Raw genomic sequence first — 20,510 nt, 5'->3', positions numbered from 1 at the left:
CCACTCAGGCTTTGTCATGGGACAGATGATAAAGGATTCAGCCTTCTGTAAAGAATGGTATGCTGGATTTATGTGCATATTGCATTACTCCTGTATGAATGCCTGACTTTTTATGGAAACCACAGAGAGATCCAGGTGGAGAAGTATTCAGGATATGACAACCACCTATTGCAGATTAGATCAGAAAGGGAAGCAGCAGCTGAGCTTAATATATGGAGAAAGAGTCAAGTTTAGTTTATGGTCTTTTCGGAGCAGCCAAAAAAAAAACCTATTCATTTTAGAGTCTTAGTGCATCATTGGTAGTTTTGCAATGCCAAAATGTTTAAATTTGGCAAAATGAAACCAGTAGGGAATATAGAGCTGTGGATAAATATCAAAACAGGGAGGATAGGCAAGCAGAGGACATGCTGCATTTTAGAGTGCTCTGGGTTTTGAGCAAACCTAGGTTCTGTTATGTTCATCTCCCATTTAGCACTTTTTAAGGAAATGCAAGTCCTTTGCTGTGCCCCAGGTTCAGTATGTGAGCAGTTATCCCAAAAGCAGGGCAAGAAAAAGTCTGTTTTTATAATAGAGGGTTTAACTAAAAAAACCCAACAGATTTATTTTAAGATGATACATCTCAAAACCTCTATCACGCTCTGTGTTTGGATTTATTCAATCTCAAAAGGGCTGTTGCCAATTACTACAGCGTATATCCAGACAGAAAATACCTCACTTGCTTTTCCTGTGGGCCTTCAGTGTTTTCCCTTCTCTGCCTCACTACTCCATCTCTCTCCTGTCCTCATGATTTTTTTGCTGGAGGCTGAGTGACCCCTTTTGTCATTTGGCACTTTGAGGTGACAGCACCTATGATGAACCAACCCCTCTGCAGCAGCAGCTCCACTGGGGCAGTACTGCCATGACCTCAGTGATCCCAGGATTGCTCCTTCAGCTAGATCCCTCTGCCACACTTTCCATTGCTCCATGGCAAAGACACTTCTTTTTTAAAGCCCTGAGAGGTGCAAGTGTTTGGATGGCTCTTAAAACTAAGCCAGCATCCTCAGGTGCTCTGAGCCCACCACATTATCCATTTCTCTGTCCATATCTGAAATACTTTTGCAGAGGTTTCTGTGCCGATGGAGCTGCTGTGATTCAACAGGCAGCAGCAAGAGATGTCAGCTGAAAGGAAGCCTGCCTCAAGGACTGAGAGCAGCAGCAGAGCTCTCTTAGTGTGAGCTCCTATTTCCTTGTCTGCAAACAAAGCCATGGCAGCATTCACATTTTGACTTTTGTAGAGGTATTTCACACTACATATGCTTCAAAAGTCCTTAGAAAGAAGATAGAGGCATGACCCTGTGACATTGTGCAGAGCTCTACTTGGGGAGCAGTACATGAAAGAAGTTTACAACCATATTTCAGTTGTATTCATTTAAAGCTCTCCATAAGTTTCATCTGGGAAAAAATATGAAGAAAATTTTTAAAAGTTCTAATTCCTGTGCTAATATGCTGAGTCAAATTTCAGATTTTTTCCCCTTCTCCTTGCTCCATTATCAGCATTCCCAACAGACTGAGATAGCAACAAGGGTCTCTCTCTCTCCCCCCATAGTTTTGATCTTCATATTTTGTAAGGGAACAATTATAAACCCCACTTTTACCACTCAGTCCCTTACCAATGATGACACAAGCTTCAACAACACGTTCTCTTCCTTGTGCTGTCAGGGATGACTTCACTCACTCCACAATGTGACCTTTCTAATCCCAGATGAATTATTTAGGATGGCTTTTCATGGCAAGAGGTAGCACTTTCTCCCTGTTCCATTTGGGCCTCTCTGCCTTCAATCTCTCCTTGCTTCAGCATATTGAAATAAGCCACAGCATCATGTGAGCTGTCAAGACAAGAGGCACTGCTCAGCAGTATGATGCTGCTCAGTAAGTGCAGAGCCAAGGGCTCTCTCCAAAGAGGTTTGCCAATTTTTATTACACAGGAATTGGGTAAGCAAATGCATATGACCTCAGCAAGTCATTAGAAAGGACATGGTGAAACTGGAACTGTGCTGTTGAATCCTGGAAGGGACATTTATTCCCCTGTCAGTGAAGCAAGGGTCACCTCCCTTGGGGCAGAATGCAACAAGTGCTGCCAAGACATCCATGGGAATTGCATGAGTTGGATGGGTGTACAGCACAGGGAACAGACTGAACATCAGTTCTGCATTTCCCTTTTGTGTTTAAGTAATTCACTCACTGCTTACGTTTTATGGTTTTTTCCCAAGGGTTTGTCAATGCATTTGTCATTGCTGTTAAATAATATTATTTGAAGGTCAGTTAGATAACACATTTTCTGAAGTTACTCGTATTCAGTTTGTCTCTCTAATTCAAGTAGGGATAAGGGTCCACCCCACTGCTCACTCCATTCAAACCAACCAAAATCCCATCCCAGCTGTGAAAAGTTTGCAGCCTGCACAGAGGCAATAGGGTGGTTATGTTCTATTCACACAGAGAATACTCTTCCCTATTTTTATGCATTGCCTTCCTATGGGACACCCCAGCTCTGTCCTCCAAGGACCCACAGCAGTCAGATTCCCAAAAAGCAGGTCACTGTAGTACACATACAGGGTCCCACAGCAACTGCACTAGTTCCTTAGAGCTCATCTTTGTGCTGCATTGCAGGTCAGCTCCAGAACTCACATTTCAGATGAAAAATAGGGAAGCTAAATCACCAGCAAACTTCCCAAATACCCACACCCCCTCCACATCAGAAAGCAGCAGGCAGCTGCTGGCAATGAAATGTTTCCAAGGAAATGGGTTCTGAGCTGTGCTGCTTTTACACAGGAGGTGCAGCTACTTAAAAAATGGTGACTGACACACTAGAACACTTTTTACATTAAAATCACTCCCTCTACAACTCTGAGAAGATTTTCATGCCATCACTCCTGCATGCACAATTTGAATGCAGCAGCCTTGCAGGAGAGAGGAAGTCCATGCACTTGGAAGTTCCACTCATCTCCACAGAGCCAGCTTGGGACAGAGGAAGAGGTGGCATCCTGCCTCGTACAGCTGCCTCCAGATACTCACAGTTTGCTCTGCTCTCAGTGTGCAGCAGAAGAAATACATCACCCTTTGCTGAAAAGGGTTCTCCAGCAAACTGCTGCTATTTTCAATGGCACAGGTCTCAGAAGGATTCCGGGAATTTGGAAGCTCGAGAGAATTTGCTTTTTACGCATTGCTGGCACAGCCAAAGCAGCCAAGTCCCGTAACAACCCATCGTCCCCAGATAATCTGTTTTCCCAAACATTTAGCCATCCCAAGGCCCTGCTTGGATCTCTGTGAGTGTTTGTGACGCTGCTGTGTCACTCCTTGGTGACGCTGCCTGACTGCTTGCCCAATGTCTGACTCCTGAAGAAACATGGCTGTTTATAAAAGCTTTAAATGATGCACATGGTGACGGGACACAGCAGATTCAGCACACTGTGTCCAAAGCTCTGCCAGTAAAAATAGCCTGGACTGCATCACTGCATTTGTTCTGATCTAGAGAATTCATGTGCTCTCTCTAGTGCCACTAGTAAATAATTAACTGTTTAATATAATGAGTGTCAGAATAATTTAATGTTTAATCTGTCTAGAATTTTTGTTGTAGTTGTTAACTCTTTGCTGCCTCAGCTTCTTCTTTATAACAGTCTACTGACAGAAGAGAATATTGACTATTTGAAGGAGAATGTTGACTTATAGAGACCTTTCTAGGTCTCTATATGTTTAACACTGACTTCTTCCCACTGTGATTTAGAGCCATGTAACACCTTCAGGGAACCTTCAGACCAGCATATCCATATCTTCTCCTACCCCCAAGGATCTCTAGGGAAACCCAGCTGGGCATAATCTGCCAATTCTTGCTTCTCTCACCAGGCATGGCTCTGTCTTTATACTGCAAGAAAAGAAGCAAGCACACTTTTTCTTCCTCTTCAGAAACACCATGTGGCATTGTTGGTTTTTCTGGACCATGTGGAATTCCTTCCCTTATTTTTGTATTTCAGAATGACCTCTTAGCAATAGCTATTCAATAGCTACACTCCTAAGACAGCAGCCATGTAATTTCATTTCCAGGTTTGTAGGAAACCAGCACTGATGTAGAAAGAGTACAATTCAGTATTTATGAAGTGATAGCTTTCCATAAGGGTGAGAACCTGGTTATCATCATAACTGTTCATCAAATCCAAACCACAGCTACAGGTGAACAATAATTAATCCAGAACAGGACAGTATTTAAAGACTGACATCTGTGGGGCCAGACCTATGTCCTGCCATACTAATCTTAAGCACATCAGGGCCACTGGAAGTACTGGAAGATTCAAGGGATTTTGGATTACACCTGAACAGTGCAGTGACTGCAAGTCCTAGGGAGCTGCTGGAAACAGAGGTCATTAATTACACACAGTGCATTGGCATGATGACACATCAATCTGCAAATTGCCACAGCATGATGTGCCACAAGAAAACCTTTTCCTCTATCCCTCAAAGAGGTTCAGACAGCTGGTGCAAAAGAGAATTGCCACACCTCCCTTGTTATTAGCCCTAAAAATTAGTTGAAAGCTGCTACACATCAAAGCATAACCAGCTATGAGCATTACAGACTATAAGGCATCCCTCACATCTCAGGGCAAGGAGAGAAAACCCACAGTGACTGAGACTGCTCTGTCAGTCCAGGACAGAAATCAGATATCCTGATGAGTCTACAGACTCATCTGTAGAGTCTCTCTTATGGTTTGGGACTCCTTGAACAATTTTGTGATGCACTATGCCACCCCCCTCATGCCATATATCTTATTTCTGAACTGAATGAGGACCACCAGCACAAATAAAACACCAATATTTGCACATTCTGCTCCTTCACCCACTTCCTCTCTAGATTTGCCAGCAGGATCAGGTTTATGGGTCCTGCAGAAAGCCCCATCAACCTGCCCTGCCTGAATGGCCAAAGAGCACTCACACCTTTGTGCACTCTGCTGTGGCTGTAGGAGGGAAAAAGGATGCAGATGGGCTCATTAGCAGAGCTGCAAGGCTACACCCAGCACTTGCAGACAGGACTGCTAGCCCAGGTTTGGCCAATATTTCTGGGAATCTGACCCACCTTCACGAGACAAAAGGAACATAAAGTCTTTGAGCAGCCTCTGTCAGGGAAAAAAGGAAGGTGAGGAAGCAGCAGAGACGCAATGGGCTGAGCTCAGTCCCTGATGTGAGACACGTACTCTGGGCCAGCTGATGGACTCTGCAGTTTGTGTCTCCGTGTGTGCAGACACAGAGGCAAAAGCCATATTTACAGACATTTTAATTTTCTTCAAAGGCTGCTTTGCAGCCAACTCCTTCAGTGTAGTAATTAGCTGGAGATTTTCAGAAAAGGCCAGCTCCCATGAGTGTTTGTCTAGTGGCTACTTCATGCCTGTGAAAACTTCATATCACTCCTCAGTGTCTGCAAAACACCATTTTGGATTAGAGTTCTAAATAGGAGCAATTATCCTTGCGTTGGCAGTAATTCAGCTCCTACAGAAAGCTTGTCTCCTCACTTCAGTTTCCTTCCATAGAGCTATTTCTTTAATACCAGTCTTTGCTCAATGCTTCCAGAACTTGTGCTGCTATAAAAACCATACTTCAAACCAGCTGACTCTTACTTCCCTCTCCTTAAATCTAAAAAAAAAAAAAAATTACTTTCTGATATCTGGGGCTTATAATAGATGGGATACATGCCAGGGTGAACAATAGGAGAAAATGAAAGATGAAATTATTAGCCAGGAGTTAAACAGGAGATGAAATAACTCTGAAGTGTTTTGGGTATAAGAGAGCCTTTATTTTTGAAAAAAAGTAGGAAGATTCTCAAGACTGATGCTGGGTGGGGAAAACTCTTGCAGATAAAGAGACAATTGCTATCTTCTCTCAGTCCTTGTTTTACCCAACATATTTTAAGGATCATTTCTATTCTTGCACACCCACTACATTGTTTCTACATTGCTTATGATTCATCAAGGTCTATTATAACAATGCTCATTGGCAGCAGGACAGGCACACCATACTTGATAAGGGAAAGCCTGGTTTTTGGAACACAAGCCAAAGCTGGCAGCCACAAACTTCCTTGGTTTAATCCCAGAGCAGGCTCCACACAATTCAAGCTGATCTGATACTGGGTACAACAGAAGGGCTGCACAACCAGCAGCTTTCACTCACCATCCTGCTGAGGAGATGATGCTGGCAGTGCTGAGCATGTCCTCACCTCCACCACAGCTTCCCCAGAGTAAGGGAATTACATCCACCTCCTTTCTTTCTTGCTCTATTCAAAACCTACTGATCGGGCTGGGGAGCACCTGTGGTCATTGGAGCCTCATGAGAATCTGCTGTGGCTCCTTATCAGCACCTGCTGCAGCTGCTGGCTTTGGGAGAGGAATTAACTCCAGCAGCTTGTGTTCAGCTGGGGAGCCAGGTTGATTCAGGCTGCAAAAACACATTTTCAGAACAAACTAAGACAAAAACCACAATAGTCTACTCATTGGGTTGCACGCCTAGGGAAGTGGTGGAGTCACCATGCCTGGAGGGATTTAAAAGTGTACATGTGGCCCTTGGGGACACTGTTTAATGGTGACTTGGCAGTGCTGGGTTAATGGTTGGACTTGATGATCTCGGGGTCATTTCCCATCTAAATGATTTTATGCACAAGGGGAAAGAAAAAGACCTCAAAAGCTTTCATAGGTGTTTAATGTGAGCAACTGCCTCCAAATGAGGCCCAGAAATGGGCCCTTCCTGGTCAGGTTGGAGTTCATGAAAAAAGTGAACACAAGTTTAAACTTGTTCTGCAAAACTTGTATTTTGTTTTAGTTGAAACTTCAGGTCAGAATGAAGCATTTCTCAAAGAGCCAGCAGATCAGCTATTTTACTTCCTATGTTATTTTTCATACTGTGCTATTGATTTTGGTTGGGCGCTGCAGATTTTTTTTGTGCTCTGAATTTTTAAGGCTGTTTTTTTCTCCTTCTTCAGTAATGATGTTTCGTGAAGTTGGACTATAGAACCAGTTGCACAGAAGTTTCCCTAGAACAAGTGGTGGTCCGAGTGACCTTCATTTGACACAGAAACTAACAGTCATTTCCCCTACAACCTGCTATAAAAACAATAAAATATGGCTGCTGCTATTAATCTTCTTGGCATGATTGCTGAATGATGAAGGCTATTAAAATTTTTGAAGTTACTGTTCTTTTGCTGAAAGGCAGAATTCCAAGAAAATGTATAGTATTTGATATTTAAGATTTAAAAATTATCTCGAACAGAAATTTTTATCCCTGCCAAGAGATGGGAATTGTGGATAACAAGGCATGGCCTGTTGCTGAGCAGTAGGTGCACAGCCACTGCATTAAAGGTGACTCAGCTGTGTTGGGACATTTAGCACCAGTCCTGCCCTTTCTATGAGCTTATAAATCATAATCACTTTTTGGTAACCACCTTATTATTCTTTTGGGGAGATTTTATATTTCCCTGGCACTGTCTGCTTTATGTACCACAGTGATGGGTCCATTAACTATTCAGTGCCTTTTCACACTTTTTGCCAGGCAGTGTTGGTATCAAGCAGAACCTCTGGCTATTTTCTGGCTTTTTGTTGCCTTTGTAAAGCTGTGCTCTGAGCCTGGCTCCCCTTCACAGACAGGGGATGAGTCTGTTTTACAAAATTTCCATGCAGTATATCCATATATCCTCAACCTGCTTTTGACCTAATGTTATGCAAATCTTTGCTCCCCCGCAGAAGAGTTGGAGAAATAAGCAAGAAAATGTTCCAGACAGGAATGTTACATGTTGAAATGATATTAGACTGGTTTAAAAGAGGCTATTAAGGATTAGTTTGAAATAGAGCATGATTTTGCATTAGGTGCAGAGACCATCTCTAATGCCTGTTTCATTTTCCTGTTGATGCTGGCACCAGCATATTTTTGTATTTCTGAGTATTGCTCCTGCTTCTATCACAGACACAGCTTTAGCTCAGTCTCTCTGAGGAGCAAGTCCTGATTCATTAATGGTCAATAAATACAAGAGAAAATGTGGATAAGGCCTCGATGATTGGGGCAGTTGTCAGCACTGCAGCTATCAGAACACTGTCACTTCCAATCTTCTTGAGAATACACACAAAGCCCAGCTCAGACACCACAACTGAGAGCATCAGATAAATGACATAAAATTATCCCAGCAGGGCTTATTTTTCTAGATTTTGCGTGTCCTTCATCTGCTCAGTAAAATCACCAGCAGTGTCTGATCTCACCAGGTTTCCTTCTGGTGTTTGTAGTCCTCCTGTATTTGTGCTGCTATCAGTCAGACACTGCTGTGTGCCACAAGTTGGACTCAGAGATCCTCATGGACCCCTTCCAACTCAGAATATTCTATTTTTCTATGATTCTATGGTTCTAGAAGGGTATGAAAGTGGTCCTTCAGCCCACCATGGTCACCTATTGTGTTTGAGAAATAAAGCTACAAAGGTACATGTGAACTGAAATCTGACCCTGTAGCAGGAGCAGAAAAACTTAATCATATGCAATATCTGTGCACCATAAAACCTGAAAATCCATACCAGTCACATTTCCTCACATTCAGCTCAGCCATGCCCCAGATTTATAAGCCACTTCTGAGTGATTTCCTTCCTAGGAATGCATCCTGGCTAACACTGCCTTTGCATGCATCATGCTGCTTTTGATTTAATCTTGATTAATTATTTTTGTCCAGCCATTCAGAGCCCACTCATCAAGGGCACTGATTTATGGTGCAGGGCATGAAATAGCCAGATTCCATTAGAAAGATTTGTAGTTACAAGACTGAAATATTATTTATTGAGGTTTCAGTGGTAATTGGTAACTTTTCCACCAGCACCTGTGAGTGGGCAAGAGGATTCTGTTATGCATTTTCTGAGATGATTACTTGTTTTATTTACCTGTCTGTTTTCAACAGCCATGTGAGAATAACAATAGTTGTGGGTGTTGAGCTACATACATTTAAATAAGACCTAAACACCCTATGCAGTAAAAGGAGGGGATGTAAAACAGGAGTTTCCAGCACTAAGCACATCCAATACCTGGATCTCAAGGCAAAAAGACACAGGTCTTATTGACTTTTGATGTAATCAGTTAAACGTCCAGAAAAAAGTGTTGAATACTGACTTTTGTACCTTACAAATCAGCTGAAAGCTTTCCAGATACACTTTAGCTTTTATGCCAAGGTAAAAAATGCTGCTCCCAGAGTTTCATAAATGGTATTTTTTGTGGGAGTTAAAAAAAAAAAATATATATACACATACATATGTATATACATTTATTTATTTATTTATTTATTTGAACAAATATTTTCTCTCCTCCCCCCAAGCAGATCTGATGCTGCCTGTTTGCCTGTGGTGAGAGGGGAGGCAGGGACAGCCCTGGGACACTGTGAAGCAGCCACATCTCTATCCCTCAACCCCTGCCTTGGCCAGGCTTTCCTGCCCTGCTCCTCCCTGCTCCTGCATCTTATATAAACCAGCTTGTGGCAGCTGATTTTATTCTGGGGTGTAAATGCTCCAAGAGAAAGGTGTCTGGTTATTTTTCAAGGGGTTGTGTGTTTGTGATGGAGAGGTGGCAGAAGGTCTGAAGGGAGCTGGGCTTCGTATGGCAGGAAACTCTCCAAAAATTAAACAGTTCAGGAAAGCTCCCCAGAGGCACCACATAGATGAGGTTTAAGTCTTTCTTCTGTGCTGTGGTGCTGCTCTGTGCTCTTTGCCAGGATATTACAGATACTGCCCTTGGTTTATTGCCCCCATGGAAATACGGGATTTCCCATCCCAATTAGGAAGTATTTAGACATATTTAAATGAATTCAGCCTAACTGATGTAAACTTGGTCAGGAAATGGTCCATTCCTGGCTTAAGATGATGACCAAATTTAGGCAGCAAAGCCAGGCTGCTCTTTCAGCAGCCCATGGCTCACACCACAGACCAGCAGCTGCCCCAGTTTGGTGGCTCTGGAAGAATCACACACCCAAAAGCCCTTCATTTCTCTCTGCAGTACAAAGCCCTTTCCATTATGTGCAAAGAGAAAGCTCTGGTCAGTAGGAAATATTAGTTTTTCCTCTGCACCTTGCCCTGAGCTCTCATAATTTTTCACAATCCAAACAGGACTGGCCTCTTTCAGTGAGTAACACATAGGAAATGAGGGGAAGGATGCTGGAAGTTCTGTGGCATCTTTTGTAATAGATAGGGTCCTAACCCCAGTGTCCTGGATAAACTCCAGTTCTGGTAATTGCATTCTGCATAGTTAAAATCCCCCTGCAGTTTCAAATGAATCCATTATTCCTCACTTCCTTCCCCAAATTGCTGTGCAGCTTTGCTTTGTGCTGCTGAAGAGTTGCTTTGTTTCACCTGAGGGATGATGGCATTTCATGACTGTATGAAATGGGCCTGAGTGCACAGTTTGTACAACACTCAGTGAAACACTTTGGGATTATTCATAATTAAGTATCCACTCCCTGCAAATGAATGGGTTTATAATGTGGAGTAGTGCAGCACAAAGCACTGCTTCTCTCTGTACTTGGAAGTTGGTAATATAAAACTTAAAAGAGCAGTAAAAGACAGAAGTTTTCTAAAATTCCCCTTATGCAGCTGAGCATGCAAGCTCTAAGTGACTGTCTCAGTCTTTACTTTCCCATATTGTTATTGATTAATTGCTCTACTTCAATTTCCTTGCCCTAAGTGGAAACATTATAATCGTAACTCCAATCTCTGGCCACGACACAAACTGATTCTAAATCTTTAAATTGTGTCAGTGGGAGGAGGTGACGGGGGGTGGAAGGAAAGCTTTTTATTTTTATTACTAATTTTCATGTGTTCCAGGACCTACTAATTTCACGCAGATGTAGAGAAACCACAAGGTATTTCTGCTGCAGTCAAACCCAGGAGATGCCTCAGCATCATAAACTTGCTCTGGCATGATCTTGTCCCAGCAGTGTGTCCTGGTAAGAAACATGAGGATATTCCACAAACATCAAAACATACCAGTCTTTCTAGAGCTGAGCCAGTGGCCTTTTTCAACTCCAGCTGGTTGAGTTATAACTTTGTTCCCTTTCAAGATTCAGGCTTGTCCTTATTGTGCTCATTGCTTGTGGTCCTGCAAGAATGTCACAGGCTTCTTCTGAATTTCCAGCCTGTCCTGGAAGGAGATGGTGCCACCTAGAAGGTCAGTGTCCCATAGGTTAGATATGTTTTCTAGGAGCCTTAGCAAGGGAGAAAATAGCCAGGATTCCCACCCTTGGGAGCAGTATTCTTTAGGAATACTATTCCCCTGACCCAGGGCTTTACTCACAAAGCAGGAGGTCAATATAATGATGTAAGTAGATTCTTCATGCCTCGTCTTTTCTTCTCTCTTCTTCTTCCCTTTTCTCCTTGATTGCTCCAGCACTGTTTTGATGAAGGCTAAGAATGAAATAAATAGCAAAGATTATAGAAAATTATGTATGATGTGGCATTCTTGAGAAAAAAAGAGCTTAATCTGAAACAGAAAAATGCTGGCTTGGGAGCCACATGTGTATCTCATTTGGAAAAAAATCTATACTGTTATTAAAGTAGCCACAATGAGAGTATTAGCTACAAATTAGGTATGTATACTGGGAAGGCAGCTTTGTGTGCATGGGAGAGGGGCAGCAGTGTGTCTCACTGTGAGACACAGCAAATGAGAAGCTGAAGCATCTGCAGGCTGGGCAGAGGTCAGCTCAGGACCCAACCGAGCTTCAACGCTATTTTATACATAAACAACATTTTGCACATAAACCACAGCATCTTCAGAACAGTCCTCTGGCAAAAAAGTTGTCAAAGAGCAAATAGCAAGTCTTTCCTTGAAGATTTGGAGGGGCAGGGAACCCAGCATGGCTAACAGACCACAGCCGACAGCGTGCCACGCTTCAAATGCCAAGGAGCACGTTCATGGCCCTGCTCCCCCAAGGACTTTGGCCTCTCCACATGGCAGCTTCATGCCATCAGAGAGAACCCTCAAAGCCCATCTGTGGCTTTCTCCCTTCCCAAACCATTGATTTTTCCTGCACCGTCTGGGGCAAGGATCCCCTCTCCTTCCATTGTTCCCAAACCCACGTTGCAGGGTGGGTCCTCTGGAAGAGAAAATAAGCAGTGATTTTTTTCCCATGTGTTCCTTTGCCATGGCATCCCATATTGCTCTCCTCCATCTTGCAGGAAGGAGGTGCTAGTCCATCCTCAGCTTGAATATTAACAGGGCTTTCAAATTATATGAGAGCTGGCAGTGTTGGGCTGGAGGATTTCTCTCCCAGGCCCCAATACTGCCCTGATTTTGAAATGGGAAATTTTCATAAGCAGTGCTTCAGCAATTTTGAAACTTTTAAAAACAAAACTGGGAAATGGGTAGTGCTGTTTTTTACCATGTTCCTGCCTGCCCTTTCTCCTTTCTCTTCAGTGAGAAAAGTTAAAACAAAAAGAGAGAGAGAGAGAGAAGGAAACAGGAAGCATAGATGAGACATTATTCTAAAATGGATTATTTTGATTAAAAGTCCTGTCAGAGCTTTGATAAAAGAACGTCTTTTTCCCAACACTGTGGTGGGGAAAGGACCGTGGAGCACAAATTAGAGGAGTGTTGCTTGTGCCTCCCAGCCGAGTTAATTCTGTTAGAGAACTGTCGTGAGAGCGCTATTTACATAACCACCCTCGGTGGGAATCGCACACACGGCGCTGCCCCAGCTTCCCAGCCAAGAAACCGGGCAGCGACACCCCCAAGGCCCGGGATTTGCGCTGTGATTGAATTCACAGGCGTGGGAGCCCTCGGGAGCCTGGCCGGGGAAGGCTGCGCTCGGCTGCAGCTGCTCCCGGGAGCAGGGGATGCACTGCACCGCGGGCTGACAGCACCCTCTGCTGTAGCACTGCCCGTGCCCAGCCCGGGGACGGACACCGGACACGGGCATGGACAGCTGGACATGGGGACAGGCACCTGGACACGGGCACGGACACCTGGATACGGGAATGGGCACCTGGACATGGGCATGGACACTGGACCTTGGGACAGGCACCTGGACACGGGCATGGACACCTGGACAGGGGGACAGACACCTGGACACGACCATGGACACCTGGACAGGGGGACAGACACCTGAACACGGGGATGAACACCTGGACAGGGGGACAGACACCTGGACATGGGCATGGACACCTGGACATGGGCACCTAGACATGGGCACAGACACCTGGACACAAGGATAGACACCTGGACATGGGCATGGACACCTGGATGGACACCTGGACACGAGGATGGACACACGAGGATGGCTCAGCTGAGTGCTCAGAGCTGTTTCATGCCCATGCAGGGAGACCCACGTCTGGTTGCTCCACTGGAGAGTGTCTGCCTGCAAACATCCCTTTTAATACTTTTTAGACACTCATCACCATGATTTCAGGCATCAGAATTAACTGTCTACACCTCTTTTGACTTTCCCTCACTTTTCTTGGTGGGTAACCATGCCACCAGTGAATGTGTGTGCTGTTTAAAACATAAATAGTTCTTAATTTAACTCTTAGACATTGGTTCTTGCTATGCCTACAGGCACTGGTTGGAATGCTACCTTTAGAATATTTATTCCTCATGAAAGTATATAAGCTCTGTAATCAAACCAAGGCTGAAAATCTTTCTGATTAGCCAAATACCTTGAGCTCTGTAAATCTCACACCACAGGACACACTTTCCTGCCCTCACATCTTTACTGTGACTCTTTGTAGTATCCTTTCCAAGTTTTGCAACATCCTTTCTGAGATGTGAGAGGCAGAATTGCATTTGCTATTCCAGCCTCACCATAACAACAGAGTAGGAGAAGGTTAAACCATTCATTGTCTGTTCTCCCACGTCCCTGGTCTCAGCAGATGTACAGGTCAGCAGCACTTGTGATGCTTTATTTCACTTGGTTTCCTCTAAGAATAGGACACGATTTCCATTCAGAAGACCAGAAAAAAAAAAATCATCTCTTGCTTTTAAGACCTGAACCGTTTATTGTGTGTCAGTGAAATAAAAATCCCTGATCCTGTAAGTGAAATTGTTTTGAACCCAGAAGAATTAACATGACCTTGGTTAGCAAGTGCGTTTAAAAAGGCATCTGGCGTGTGATGTTCACCCCTCTTTTTATTTTAGAGAAAATCCTATCTAAGCATATGCCTCAGGAAAGAGTGCAGTAGTATTTCCTACTACAAGAGACACTTCTTGTGCATTCAAAATTTTCCCTTGTGACAAGCATCAATTCTTCCCCCTTAAATAAGGAAATTTGCCTTGCAGTCACAGCAGCTGAAAAGAGGTCACCTTTGCCTTCAAAAGGAGGTTCTTCAGGAATCTGTGTTCTGCCACCATCTCATTCTTAGAAAAGAAATGAAGATAGAGCCACGTGAAGAGGTGTATTTATAACCACCATTGGTTTCTTTTCAAACTGTTAGTTCCTCAACTCCCTAGCCATAAAGGAGCTGTAAAAGCAACAGCTTGAGAGAAGCCCTTGCTGTGTCCCATGAGCACTCATAGCTACTTATTTATGATGGAGATAATGGAAGAAGAGCAGAGAAAATTGCACTTACTCAGATTCCTTGAAGCAATTTTTTCTCCGTAAGAACTGAGCGTTAATTTATTGTGTAAATACAATTTAGGGTCACTCTTTAAAGCAGAGGTGATTACCCAAGGATGGAAGTATAAGCTGTTACAGGCATTGAACTGACAAAACAATGTGTTTGCAGAACCAGGTACAATCCATGCTTTAACACCCAAGTCAGGTACAGGGATCTCAGCTAGTACAATTTAAAAGGTAATTGAAGTATCAATATATATCTTCACATTATTTTACTAGCAGCCATACCATCATAGTGGTACATGTCAGCTGAGCTGGCCAAGAGACCTTGGTGAGTGCATTGAACAATCCATGTTGGCAAAACACTCTAGACTGCACACACAGCTCACACCATGGCCAGAATGGCTATCAAAGGGTGTCTCCAGAATTACTGGAATTCTGGAATTACTGGTGTCTGTGGAATTACTACAGAGAATGCATCTCCCAAAACCCATACAAGAAATCTTAAGCAGAGTTGCAGAAATAACATAAGGCAGTGATTAGACAGTGCATTATTTAGGATGGTTCTAGTTTCCCAAGTTCTCCCCAAACCCATAATGCTTCCATGGGGCAGCAGGCTAGGGAGGTGGTATCTGCAGCCCAGAACCCTCCATGGTCTTCTGGGCACCACTGCAGTACAAATACTAAACAGTAGTAAATAATCTGCTTTTCTAATGTGAGGATTTTTTTTAAATGTAGTTTGTTGATGAAAACTCCATGACAGGAGAAAGATAAGAGTCACTTATAAATATTTATCATCAGTTATTTTTTCTATTCTCAAGAAAGAGAATATTCTATTTACTGAGAAAATAGAGTCTCATTAGACTCTGCAGAAACCAATTATATGATTCTCATCATCTTTCAACTTTCATAGGTTCTTAATTGCTGTGGGAGAAACAGTTGTTGTTAAATAGCTATTTTTATATGATCCAGATATTATGACTGTTGAACCAGTAAAACGCACAGTATATTTATGCCATTGCTCTTAAACTTTTTATCTTCCTGGATTATTCATGTAGTCCTTGCAAACTGTCCAGTTAGCAAGATAGATACAATTAAAATAAAATGGATGGGATAATAAGTTTATATGCACTGTACAAAACCCCACAGGCATAGGCAGATCCCTTGTGCATCCTCATCTCTCTCAGCTAAACCAGGGAAGATTCCAAAGGTGTGCTGCAGCTTGAAACTGTAATTCCTCCCAGCTGAATTGCTCCAGGCTCTAAAAATTCAGGAGATCGTTAAAAACATAATGACAACTAAAAATAATTACTAAATTATAGTTTTGAAGGTGGCAGGCTCTCAAATTGCCTTCTGAATTTTGGCCCTGCAGATTTGCATGTTCAGCTTTCTTTTTGGAGTCTGTTAGTGCACTAAATATTTGCTCCTTTCCTGTCCCTTAATGAAAGCTGAGATTTTCATGAAACATCACAAGTAAATAACCTCATATCACCTCACCAATACCAACAGCAAAAAGTCCTTTAGATCTTAAAACAGTGACTAACAAACATGGAAGAGTCACTTCAAAAAGGATACACCAGGATGGAGGTTGTTCATCCAAACCCTTTGGGATGTCTGTTGCTGTTTCTTAAGAAAGAGCTAAGGAAGTCAGGCTGTTCTGAGCCACAAACGCCCTTGGAATGTCCTGATGGAGCTGCATGAGCACAGCTGGTTCTTCAGCCCCACTGGAATAACACTCAGCTTTCTTCCTAAATAGCTGAAGGTAAAAGAAGATCTTGAGTTTCCCCAAACTGACCCACAAGTGATGCAACTGGGCTAATCTGGAACTGAATTTGTGGAATGAACATGCAAAAATAGGAGGAAAGGAAGCATAAGGGAGCCAAAATGAGCCAAAGGCTTCACTCAGCTGAGAGCATTTTCCAGGTCCTTGAGGAAAAAAATCACTGTTCCCAGCAGGCAAGCTTCACCTTGTCCTACCTGAGCAAGTGACATTCACCATCATGGTATATTAGAGAGGATGAGCTGGGAGGCAGTGTGATAAATTGCTGTAATTAAAGAAAGAAAAAGGCACCAAATTAGCTGTCAAAGAGCAGGACTGCAGAAGTGCACCTGGGATGAGACGATGCACAGAGTGAGACAGAGGTTGGGACAGAGGTTGGGATACTCCAGGCAGTGAAACACAGGAGATCCCCAAACATCCTCTGGGTGCTTCTGCCATGCCTGGGGTATTAATTGATCCTGCAGCACTCCCCATCCTCCTTTCACAGCCTCTGCAGGGCAGAAGTTCCCTTTGCTTTTCAGGCTGCTGTACAACACTGTGTGTAAATGACACCTACAGCAAGGGGAGTGAGCTGACACCACTGAGGGCTTTGTGAGGCTCTGTGGGGTGCACTGGGATGCCAGTTGTGGCACTCAGCTGAGAGCTTAATATTGCTGTGCCCCTGCTTGCAAATGGTGGTTGCTAGGAGGCAAATATCATGTTGAGAAACCTGAAAGGAAGTAACAATTTCAGGTCCAGTTTGGGGCTCACCGAAGTCTTTCTGTTGATTTTAAATAGGATGTGACACAGCCTTTAGCAAAGGTAGGGGAAATTTTTTTTTAAGAAGTGAAAATGGATGTCATCCAAATGACTCCAGGTAATAAGGATGGACAACAACAGGACATTGGAAAAGAAAAATTACGGGGGAAAATCAAAGGCAGCATCAAAAAGCTTAGGTGAACAGAATACCACCAGATAAAGAATCTTTCTGGGAAAAGCTAACAATGAAAACTTGTATAAAACATGTCTTATTCAGAAACTCCTCTCAGGGTTAAATTTGGCAGAGCCACTGGGGGCTTTCCACATGGCCATTCTCACCTAACAAATTCTCTCTACCTGTAAAGCTGTACCAAACTGTTTCTGCACATTGTCCTTGCTGCCCTCCTACTGTGGAACCCTGCAGTGATTGTAGGTGTTGATCTGGGCTAGAGGAGGTTTAAAGTTCACTGGATGGGGCCAGGGGAAGTTTTCTGGCATGTGGTGTGAACCCATTGCAGTCTGGACCCCTCTCCACTGTGTGCACAAAAACACCCCAGGAGCCCTGAAACACAAAAGAGAATAAAGGAACTTTCAAAGTGGAAAAAACCCCATCAGACCTGGATGAAACACAGTCAAATAAACCAAATCTCTCCCTGCCTACTGTACTGTTGCAGGACAAGTCCTTTTGTTCAGCAGTCCCTAACAGCTCCTATTAGCAGAGCCCCACGCGGGGTCTCTCTCCTCTTCCCAGCCAAAGTTTGGCAGGTTTTTGGCTCCTTTCTGGCAACTCCAGCACTGCTGGTGCTACAGACTTCCTGGGAGCTGGGAGCACTGCCCAGCAAGGCAACTCCCTTATTTTGGGGAAGCACAGAGCTCCATCTGTCTGGTAGGGTGTCCCTGAACAAGAGTCAGTGGCCAGGACACTGCAGCCACTCAAACCTCTGCAACCAAACACCTGTAACTAGCAGAACAACATTCCCCAGGTCTCCTACCAGCCCAGCTAACTCAGATCTCAGGTGGGGATGACCTACCAGCGATATCCATGTGGACACCTCTATTTCTCTTTCCTTTCCTTTACCTGTGAGCTCTCAGGGCTGGGGACAGTGTGACACACACCCAGCACGATGTGCAACACACTCTGACCACCCCAAGCAGTGCAGGGTTTACCAATCTCAATTGGCAGCCCAGACTGTTTTTTGGGGTTTTTTTTTTCTGTTATTATTTTGTTTATCTATTCGCACTAAGAAGACATCTCAATTGGCATCATAGGCTGTTTTGTTTTTCTTTTTGCTGCTATTATTTTGTTTATCTATTCACACTAAGAAGACAACACAGAGAAATTAGATCAGTCTGCAGTAAGACGTGGGGGTTTTGTGTGATTGTTTCCATAGGAGCTGCATAGGGATAAAGGCACACTGCAAAACAGGGGAAAACAGTATTTTCATCACCTTCAGGAACTCCCTGGTGGGGTGTAAGAGTCTGCTCACTGCTGAGATATTCACACCTACTCTGGTCCTCTGGGGAGGGATAATTTCCTCAGGTTTTGACGGTGTTTAATAAAAAAGACACCTCTTTTTTTGCTAGTGAAAGAAAACAACTCCCCCAAAGAGAAAAATGCATCACTGTGATCCTCACTCCCTGAGAGCTAATGTGGCTTAAGCAAAGTCACAAGGAGTGTCCACCAGCTGAGGAATGGTCCTCTCATCTCCAAAAACAATACAGTCTTCAATACCCACACCAATGAGCCAGGAATGATTAATGTTGACAGTCCAAAAAGGCATAAAAATGCAATTCTGTCTCCCAATAAAATCTGATAAGTGATTTTTAGCAGGCATGATATGCAGTTCCTTGCTCAGCCATATTCAAATATTTGCACCAAATAGGTAAATTAGAAGATTCAGGGTCCAGAAAATTAAAACCTTCACATCGTGGGTGGAAGATTGAATCACTAAACTCATCTGTCTGGGACTGACAGGATCCAAACTTTGCAGTGCAAACTCAGCTTGAAGTTCCCAGCTGTCTGCAGTTATCTCACCTGCACATCACTGGTGAGTGCTGTGACCTCCCTCAGATGCCTATTACCTGATATTTGCTCAGGTGTAACAATAAGCCAGGAGAATTTTTACCTTATAGAATCTATAAAGTGACCAACAAACTTAAATCAAGCGGTTCCAAATAGCAAATAATTTTAAATTTTGTGGATGGAAAGATGGAAGTTATTTTTTAATGATCTCAGATTCAAGGAAACTTACTGCTTTTGCTGGTTTCAACTGGGGTAATTTTCTTCACAGTGGCTGGTACAGGGCTTGGTTTTGCTTTTGTGCTGAACACGGGGTTAATAATATACAGATTTTTTGTTGTTGTTGAGCAGGGCTTACACAGAGCAAGAGACACAAGACCCAAACCTCTGTCCCATCAGTGCTACCATTTCATTGCAATGAGCTGAATTTCCCTGTACTCGATGGACTGGGAAGCTGCAAGGATCAGACCATTGCCTGTTCCCTGGCTCAGCCCTCCTGGAGCTCCAAATCCCACCAAACCCAACTGCTGCTATCCTCAGAAAAAAACATAAGCGGCAAAGCAGAGGCTCCTAAGTAGGAATTATATTTAGATTGATTAAGATAGCTATTGTGTGTCAATTTATTTAAATATAAATGGATTATTTGGAATGTGCTCATTGAAGGCTAACAGCTCCCGAATGCAATACAGATACATGGCTAATTATAAAGTCAAGCAGCCATTATTAATGTTTCTAATGATCAATTTGTATTCCAACAACATACAATCATCAACTTTAAAGCTCCAACAGTTGCAGTAATTGGGAGAAGAGACTGTGCTCTATGCAGAAAGCAATCAGCCGACTAGTCCCTGCCTGGAATAAGAGGTAAAAAGCTGGATTTTCTGGGGCCCACACAAAGGCCTGAGAGCTGAGAGTTGGATGGAGGCTGGAGGGGTTTTTTCCTTGGTAGGCACAGCCCGGAGGAGGTTGACTGGAAAGATGAGAGAAATGTTGCTGAAAGGGAGATACACACAAGGGCTACAGACTCTGGGCATGATGAGAGACCTTAATACAATCCCAGAGTGATAGAGAGGCAATAGGACAAGAAGTCCCTGTGTACAAATAAGATTTACTCATTTAGATACACTTAAATGCAATAAATTTTTCATGGAAAAACAGATCAGTTATAACTTCCATCGTGCATGTCAGTCGAAGGAGCAGCGATAATTTAATACGCTGCACTTGCAATTCTGTGCAGCCAGAGCATCGTGGGGCTGGGTCACTGCCAGGAGGAAAGTAAACATGCTTTTCTGAAGAAACTGTGTCTGGAAGTAAATTTGGGCCAAATTAGATTTATCCAGCACTGGCACACCTCGAGGCCTGTGGAGAGAAGAGCTTCTCCCAGCAGACTGAGGGGTTTG

The 20,510-nt window shown here is 43.4% G+C and overlaps 1 long non-coding RNA gene across 3 annotated transcripts in view; it reads right to left on the bottom strand.

Moving 5' to 3' along the window:
- LOC146431575 (uncharacterized) overlaps window positions 1–20,510 on the bottom strand; it is a 115,212-nt gene that overhangs the window by 69,677 nt on the left and 25,025 nt on the right. For all 3 annotated transcript variants that reach the window (XR_014854690.1, XR_014854693.1, XR_014854691.1), the window contains one exon: window positions 11,013–11,429. This is a non-coding gene — a long non-coding RNA (uncharacterized LOC146431575). The remainder of the gene's footprint in view (window positions 1–11,012; window positions 11,430–20,510) is intronic.

Source organism: Lichenostomus cassidix, chromosome 12 (genome assembly GCF_008360975.1).
Source record: "Lichenostomus cassidix isolate B80296 chromosome 12, HeHo_3.0, whole genome shotgun sequence".
NCBI classification, from domain to species: domain Eukaryota; kingdom Metazoa; phylum Chordata; class Aves; order Passeriformes; family Meliphagidae; genus Lichenostomus; species Lichenostomus cassidix.
The sequence above is the reverse complement of the archived record's forward strand: the minus strand, read 5'-3'. Positions and strand labels throughout refer to the sequence as shown.